We start from the raw sequence: 8,883 nt of genomic DNA on the forward strand, positions 1-8,883 counted from the left end.
GGGTACAGACAGAGTACTTGGTTGTGTTTGATTACATCACAGTGACCAGCTCTTTCTAAGAGACAGAAGCAACAGGAATCGCAAGGAACTGCCACCTGGGCACTGAAGTACATGAGCTTGGGGAGGGCATTTTCTGACACACTCAGCTATCCACAAACTTCTACACTGTTACATAAGAAAGTGATTTTTTTTTTTTAAGGAAGGAAAACTAAGAGATTAGAGGTAAGAGGAAGTTAACAGAAGTCTTTCCACTGTTAATCTATTATACATTTTGATATTTGAACTATGTGAATTAAGTACCTATTAAAAGATAAATAAGCCAGATGTGGTGACACACTCCCTTAATTCCAGCACTTGGAAAACTGAGGCAGGAGGATCATCAGGGACTCGAGGGTAGCCTGGGCTACACAGTAACCTTAAAGTCACCCTGAAATGACACAGCAGGATCCTGTCTCAAAAAGTTTAAAAAAATAAAAGCATACTGAGATGTCTGGGCACTGTGCGTTGTACCTATAGTTCCAGCTACTCAGGAGCCTGAGACAGCAGAATCATTTGAGACCAGGATTTCAAGGCCAGCCTAGGCAGCGGTAAGATCCCAAATGATCATCAATTTGCTATTATGATTTTGGTGCTACTGGGGAATTAAACCCAAGGCCTTCACAACGGGTTATAATCACAACTCGTAATATTTTGAGACAAGGCCTTGATAAATTAGTAATTTACCCTGACCAGTCTCCCACAGTGCTAGAATCACAGGCATAGCATGGCTTCACATGTGCCTGAAATAAAAGCTCTCTGTCTCTGTCTCTCTTTTTTTTCTTTTTGACTCACTATGTAGTCAGGCTGATCTCAAATTCACTTTGTAGCCCAGGCTGGTCTTGAACTTGCAGAATTTGCCACTATCTTCCTGCTTCAGCCTCCTGAATGCTGGGATTACAGGCCTGTGCCACCATGTCTGGTTTGAGATAGGAACTCTTAAAAAGAAAAAAAGGAAGAGGAAAAAGATTTATGAAAACAATGAGAACAGTTTGTGGAGGAGTGGAAAGAGTCTACAATTACAGGCTCAGGGACTGATGCTATGGACAACAGATGGTGACCATAGGTTCCAGAACTCATAAAACAAAAGCTCCCAGCCAAGCATGGTGACACACACCTGTAATCACAGCACTCAGGAGGCTGAGGCAGGAGGATCCCTGCAAATTCAAGGCTAGTCTTAGCTACATTGTGAGTTTATGGTTAGTCTGAACTACATTGTGAATTTTTTTTTTTTTAATCATGAGTTCAATCCCTGGAACCAAAAGAAAAAAACAAAAAACCCCTGAAAATTCCCAACATTGCATACCAAGAACCTATATCTTGTTTTGGCTCAGCCTGGTGGGCTTTGCCCAGTCTCAAATGTTCATCACACCCAATGGGTCCTAATGGCTATTTGCATGTACAGTGATGTTTTTCTTTTCCTGTACACCTATTACTTCCCAAAGAGACTCAGGCCTGGTGTTTTAAGTACAAAGAAACACATTCACCACGCATTTCCTACCATTTTCCTAACCAAGTTCTGCTTTTTTCTTTTTTATTGGTACCGGGGATTGAACTCACGACCACCTGCTTGCAAGCCAGGTGCTTATGCTGCTGAGCTAAATCCCCAGCCCCAAGTTCTGCTTTTTTCATAGAAATGAATTTGTTTGTTGGGGCACAATTATAATGTGAGAACACATTTATAAAATAGAAAAATTATAGGTATCTCATGATCATTCAGAGGTCTCTAACCAAGTGTTTGTTCTATTGCTTCTGCTGAATTCAACTGATCTTGACAGTGTCTAAAGCCCAACTGTATACCTCTGATAAGCACTGAGTCAGAACAAATGTCTGCACCTTAAGGCACCCCATGCTAATTAAGGATGCCTTTAACTATGTAAGCACCCCTCCTCTCATTTCCAGAATGTTTCTATATTATGATAAACAATTCCTTTGTTTCAACAAATCTGTTTATAAGCATCTGCCTTGCGAGCACAAGGTTGTGAGTTCAATCCCTGGTACCAAAAAAACAAAACAAAACAAAGCTGTTTAAGACCAGCCTGCCTGTCAATATGACTCAATTTATACAACAAGTTAAGTAAGGTTTTGTCACTTGCTTTGTACCTCCCACTTCTAAATTCTATATAAACTTAATCCTCTGTAAATTCAGTGCTTTTGTGGAAGTATCCCACAACAGTCAGTTGATGTAAAGTGTAAAGGCAGCTTTATTAGTTTGTTTGTTTTGGTCTTTTTAAGACAGGGTCTCATTATACAGTTCAGGATGACCTTCAGCTCACTTTATAACCCAGGCAGGTTTTCAATTTGCAACAATCCTCCTGTCTCAGCCTCCCAAATGCTGGGATTATAGGCGTGTGCCATCCTGCCTGATTAAAACTGCCTTTATTAAGTCTCCTTGATGCAAAGTCTTTCTTTTGGTTTGGTTTGGTTTGGAAATACCCCCCCAAAACAAATTAACAGTTTAAGAAGTTCACAGAAATCAGGCATGGGTGGCACATGCCTGTACATCCAGCAATTGGAACCTGAGGTAGGACTGCCTGCCATGAGTTTGAGGCCAGCCTGGGCTTCAGTGAGTTCAAAGTCAGCATGCACTAGAAAGTGAGATTCTGTCTCAAAATACCAAAACACCCAAGAAGTTCACAGAACTGCAGTTGTAGCTCAGTGCCACAGTGATACAGGGGAAAGAAACTCCCAACTTACTAGAGGTTCAGAATTTGTGCTCTCTAGAACTGAAGAATGCATTTCAAGAACAAAGTTAATGTCAGTTCCTAAAATTCCCTGGACCTTGTCTTCCTTATGGGAAGCCATTACAGATACCTTCTACTGTAGACCAGATCCCAAAACAAAAGGCTAAACTTGGCCCTCAAACCCCACAGACACCTTCTTAATATGGCTTTTCGTGTTTTCAACAACAGAGATAAAAATTATCTTTTAGCAGTAACACTTGGAGCTCTGAGACAGGTAAACTGACACAAGGTGGAGCTGCCTGGGTCCCGCCATGGACAATGCCTCAAATGCAGCAGAAGACATTGGGCAAGAGAGTGCCCCATCCTGGTGTTCTGAGCTCTTACTCCAGGGCTACTGGACTGTCCTAGCCACCAGAGAGTGGGTAAGCCATCCTAACTTCTAGCCCTCATGGGAAATGCCAACACTGCCAGATTCATCACCGACAGAAACTTGCTGCTGAAGACTGACATGGCCCCCATTAAAGTGTCCTCAGAGTCCCAAGTCCCACTAGAGGTCTCAGGTAAGACATTCTCTATACTTGTGGACATAGGCCATGTATAGGGTTCTTCCTGAGTTTTTAGGCCGCTATATTAAGCCCTCAGTCTCTATAAGGGGTATTGGTAGCCAACCTATGCCATTTACAAACAGGGCCTATTTTCACGCAGGTTCCAGACTGCTTCTTCCCAATCCACCCAGTGGTGCCAAATCTTCCCTCCACCATTCACTCTACAGTCCTAAATCGTAAAAATGCTTTTTATTCCCTTGTGTTTATACAGACTGACCCAGACTCTGACGCCTCAATAGCTTACACCTGTTATCACTAGTAAACCTCTCCTCAGGGATATACAGCACCCCCTTCCTTTCCTATTCACCAATTTCTCAGACACAACTCTGGTCAAGACTGATAGATAAATTTTGTCTTCCCACTTTGTTTATACTTTTTCAGGATACATAAAAGCCTTTCCCACAACCAGGGAGACTACTGATATGCTTACTAAAGTCCTGTTTCAGCAAATCATCCCAAGGACTACAATCAAGTTAAAGCGGTCCAAACCTGGTCTTCTTAGCAACTGCCATCCTGGTTTCAGATCACTCAGGCTAAGTGGTGCCCTTCCAGCCCTAAATCTAACCATCCTTTTGGCCACTCATCTCCACCTCACCAGGGCCTCACAGCTACAACTCTCAGGCTAAGTCATATTTTGTTGTCCAATTTGGTTCCTAATTTCTTATCCTTTTTACAGCAGGACTCTCAACAGTCTTTCCTAAAGACTTCCACATCATACATACCAGAGACAAGTCTTACCTACCTACCTTCTTAACTTTTACCCTTTCAGATGGGGGAATAATCACCTCTCATAACTTCACTCCTCCTAACCCCACACTTATTTTTCAGAATTCTACCTAGCCGTGTAATGATTCTACCTCAACATGGTCCTGATAAAATGACATATCTAAATCAAAGGCACCTTTCCTTCTACCTCACCTGGGTCCTTAAGTATGACAGTGCCATGCCTCCTCATAATACCTTGTCTTTTTGTTTTTCCAGTCTAACATATGGGCATTCACAAGTGATAAAGTTGTCCTGGTTAAAATACCTGGCACCAGCTTCTACATGGGCATCAATCTTCATCCCGTCAACACTCCTAAACCCCAGTACAGTGCCCCCTTCCAGCAGGAATCAGTAAAAAAAAGAAAATCTTCACCCCTTTTCCTAATAATCAAAAGACCGAATGAAAGGATTTTGGCCCAGACAGGACACTGTAGCCGTTAAAGCCTTGGAGGCAGAACCAAGGGGTTCTATCTTCCCCACCCCTAGGAATTTACCTGTGGCGGGAAATGAATACCAATGGGCTACCTGTGTATCAGTAATGCCCCTTAGGCTCCACCCCAAACCTAAGCTACTTGTGTGCCTCCACACCACAAGTCTGACGGAGAGAATGCCAGACCCTGGAGGGTCAGGGAGTCTCTCCCCACATTCTTAAAATAAAGGTCATTTATATTTCATACTTCTTATCTTTACAGCTGCGCCAGAATTCTATCAGTTAACAGCAGAATATATTTATTGAGAGAAAGAAATCTGAGTGAGGGAGGCAGGAGGAGTCCCCAGTGGGTTGCCAAGGACGCTGTCTTTTCTAGGGATTTAATAGAGCAAAACCACTAGATGAGGTGGGTCCAAAGTGGGGGAAAATGGGAAGTCACAAGATGGGCGTGAGTTGACAGAACTATGGCCAAGCAATAAGATTACAAGCATAATTGCTCAGGTAAAATTGATTAAATCAGGATCAAATGGGGAGGTGAGTCATGAGTCACTTAGCAAGCAGGCATGAACACAGCACAGGGCCTTTGCCTATAGAGGGTTCAGTTAGTGGTTCCTGGCTTTCTCAAGGTGATCTGATACCTACTTAGAGCAGCACAATTTTTTTTATCAGTACTGGGGATCGAACTCACAAGCGTGCTTATGTCTTTGAGCTAAATCCCCAACCTCTTGATACCTATTTAGAATATCAATCCCTGATGCTTATCCTTAGGGGAAGTATGTGGGTTCATTTGTTTGATCCTTTGTCTTGCGGTCTGGCTCCATGGTTGCAAGGCATCCTGTCCTCTGCACTGGCTCCTTCTAGGGCCCAGCCCTGTCTGACTGCCTGAAATGTTCTATCTAATTTAGCTGCCTATAACAAGAGCACATGCTGAGCATGTACAAGGTTTTGGGTTCAATCTCAACACCACACACATACATACGATACAAAAAATGCCAAAATGCATAAAACGTGAAACTACACTCTTACTAACCTCCTTTGAAATTTAAGAATAAAACGCACACACTAGCACATAAATGATGTACATGTCATAAACAGCTAATTCTCAGAACTGACACTGTTTTGAATTTTATTGCCCAAACCTAAAGGAAAGGGAAAACAGTCCTAAATCCATCTCTGGCAGCTGACTTTAAGGAACTGAGATAGAGAAGAAAATACTTGCTCATCAGGCCCTTTCCACTCTATGGTTTCTGCCACCACAACTTTCAGAGTTTCCATGGGATCAACCTTTTCAAAGTTTTTTTTTTCTTTTTTTAAATTTTATTTGAGAAAAAGAAAAAAAAAAAAAACAGAAAAAGGGTACAAGTTATACAGAATTTCAGAAAAAATAAACAGTAGGAAATCACTAGTTAATAGATTACATATTGTCATCTTAGAAATCGTTCAAGTTACAAAATTAAAGCATATAAAGTGGACTTTCAAACAGTGAGACTGCAAACAGTTTTTTTTTTAAGACAGGGTCTCTCAGGGCTGGGGATTTAGCTCAGCAGCGTAAGCATCTGCCTTGCAAGTGTGTGGTGGTGAGTTCGATCCCTGGTACCAGTAAAAAAGAAAAAGACAAAAAAAAAAAAAAAAAAAAAAGACGGAGTCTTTCGATATAGCCCAGGCTGGCTTAAAACTCATGGCAATCTTTTTGCCTCAGCTTCTTGGGTGCTGGGATTACAGGCACATGCCACCATGCCTGGCTCAAAATGTTTTTCTAATATTAAATGAGCTGTTGAACCACACCTAGCAGATCAGATGGAAATAGTTATTTATGCTGAAACTCCAGGCCATCCAGCCACAACTATCCTTAAAAAAAAAAAAAAAATCAGAACAATAGCCAAATTCCCAATCAGGCCAGTTTTAGTCAGTAAAAGGAAATTCCTGTGCTTTAAACTTTACAAGGAAAAAAAACACTTGAAACTACCCATCTGCTTTTGACTGTATCAGCTCAGCCCTCTGGAACCTGATTCTGAAATTATAAATAAAAGCTAATTTTAAAAAATTAGCGAGGGGAGAGCTGGAGGTTTAGCTCAGCGGTATAAGTGCCTGCTTGGCAAAAGTGAAGTCATGAGTTTGATCCCCGGTATCAAAAAAAAATTTTTTTTTGAGATAAGAATCTCACTATGCAGGTCAGGCTGGCCTTTGTAGCCCAGGCCTGTCTCAAACGCACAACGATCCTCCTGTCTCAGCCTGAGCATTGGGATTACAGGCATGTACCATCACGCCCAGTTTTTTTTTTTTTTGTCTTTTTCTTTTTTTATCAGTACCAGGGATCGAACTCCCGACTGCCTGCTTGCCAGGCAGGTGCTTATGCCGCTGAGCTAAATCCTCTGCCCCATCACGCCCAGTTTTAATTAAATTCTTTAAATTTATTGTAATTTTGTCTTTTGTTGAGACAGGTCTCTCTAAATTGCTAAATTGCCCAGGTTGGGTTGGACTTGCAATCCTCTTGCTTCAGCCTCCCACAGTACTGTAATTACAGGCATGCACTACATTGCCCAGGTTAGTTTTATCTTTTGACATTAAGAACTCTTTCTTTGTCTTTTTGAGAAAGGGTCTCACTGCGCAGTTCAGGCTGGCCTTGTGCTCATTTTGTAGCCTAGGCTTGTCTCAAATTTGCAAGGATCTTCCAGCTTCAACCTTCCAAGTGCTGAGATTAATCATGTGCCACCACACCTAGTGACATTAGGAACTCTTTATTTTCAGATTACATTACTTTAATAGTTGGAAGGACTTCTAGAAAAACAACAAACACAAAAATACAGATGCACAAACATATACACACTCACATTGTACTGCAATAGAAAACTCCAATTTTTTTTTTTTTTTTTTTTTGTACCAGGAATCAAACTCACAACCTTGCACTTGCCAGACAGGCACTGTGCCACTGAGCTATATTCCCAGCCTTATCCCCAGCCCTGTGTCCTCAAATTTTACAGCACATCAAATTAAACATTTTATTGCCACACTTCCTGTTAAAAGATATCATGGAGAAATTCTGGTAATTTATTTACATTGGCACAGAAATTTGTTTTCTGATGCCAGCAGCTCCACAGCAACCTGGCCTTTTTTTTTTTTTTTTTTTTTTTTGGTACCAGGGATTGAACTCACGACCTCATGCTTGTCAGGCAGGCACTCATACCATTGAGTAAATCCCCAGTCCCTTGGCACAGAAATTTGTACCATTAAGGCAAACAGTCTAGGAGGTTGGTTAGCAATAATTTGTTCAAGTGACAGTCCTGGGAAGCAACAGAAAAAGAAACATTGTAATGAAGTCTATGAAGCAAATACTAAGAAAAGAGCATCAATGATACAATTTTGTAGCAAATACAGTATGACTGTCTTCACAGTAAATATAAAACAAGTTCCAGAAAGAAACAAATATTCACCCTATTAATACTATCTAACCATTGCTGAAATAGGTACAAATAAAGATGATATTTTATTGTATAATCAACTGACAGTCTACAAGTTACATATGCTTAACTTGTGATTTTTGTTTTGTTTTGTTTTGTTTTAGAAGTCTCTGCATGTGTAGCTTAGGCTGGCCTTGAATTCACAGCGATCCTCCTACCTCAGCCTCTCAAGTGCTAGGATTGGGGGTGGGGTGTGTGTGTGTGTGTGTGTGTGTGTGTGTGTGTGTGTGTGTGTTTTTGGTGGTACCGGGGATCGAACTGAGGGTTGTGCCGCTTGCAAGGCAGGCGCTTATGCCGCCGAGCTAAATCCCCGACCTCTGGTGTGTGCCTCTTATTTCTGAAACTAAGAGTTTTAAACAAAAAAGGTGGTTTGAAGATTACTGAGGGAAAATTACAAAAGTGACTGTTTAGACCTTTGCATGAGGAAGAGTTCCCCCTTTGTGGTTTTTAAGGTTTTCTAGACTGGGTCTCGCTGCAGTTTAGGCTGGCCCTGAAATCATGCAGCCCAGGTTGGCCTTGAACTCAGCGATCTTTCTGCCTGAGTCAGCCTCCCGAGTACTGAGATTTACAAGTGTGCGCCACTGCATGCAGCTGAAGATTTCTTTCTCCGCTCAGAGACTCAAAGGCTTCAGCCTCAGAGAACTGCAATCTCGAGAGAAAGCAGGTGCCCACCCTAGACAAACCTGGTGCAGCTGCGACAGAAAGGGGGCGAAGGCAGGGAGGTGAGCACAGGTGCCGGAAGTCCCGCCCAGCGACGTGCTAGACGCTCGCGCCTGTCGGCGAGTCTGTGGGCAGGAAGGCGCTGTTGGCGGGCTGTTATGACGTCACCAATTCGGCAGCGAATAGGCTTCTAGGCTAACGAGCGCGAAAGCAGGGGCAGGGCGGGAGCGGAGCTCCGGGAGACT

General features: G+C 42.3%; 1 long non-coding RNA gene across 2 annotated transcripts in view; it reads right to left on the bottom strand.

Annotated features, from left to right (window-relative positions):
• LOC106029217 (uncharacterized) overlaps positions 1–8,789 on the bottom strand; it is a 52,122-nt gene extending 43,333 nt beyond the window's left edge. For both annotated transcript variants that reach the window (XR_010039195.1, XR_010039194.1), the window contains exon 1: positions 8,662–8,789. This is a non-coding gene — a long non-coding RNA (uncharacterized LOC106029217). The remainder of the gene's footprint in view (positions 1–8,661) is intronic.
• Positions 8,790–8,883: the final 94 nt, after the last annotated feature.

This window comes from Cavia porcellus, unplaced genomic scaffold, assembly GCF_034190915.1.
Source record: "Cavia porcellus strain 051 isolate PalLab524CR breed Dunkin Hartley unplaced genomic scaffold, mCavPor4.1 scaffold_14, whole genome shotgun sequence".
NCBI classification, from domain to species: Eukaryota; Metazoa; Chordata; class Mammalia; order Rodentia; family Caviidae; genus Cavia; species Cavia porcellus.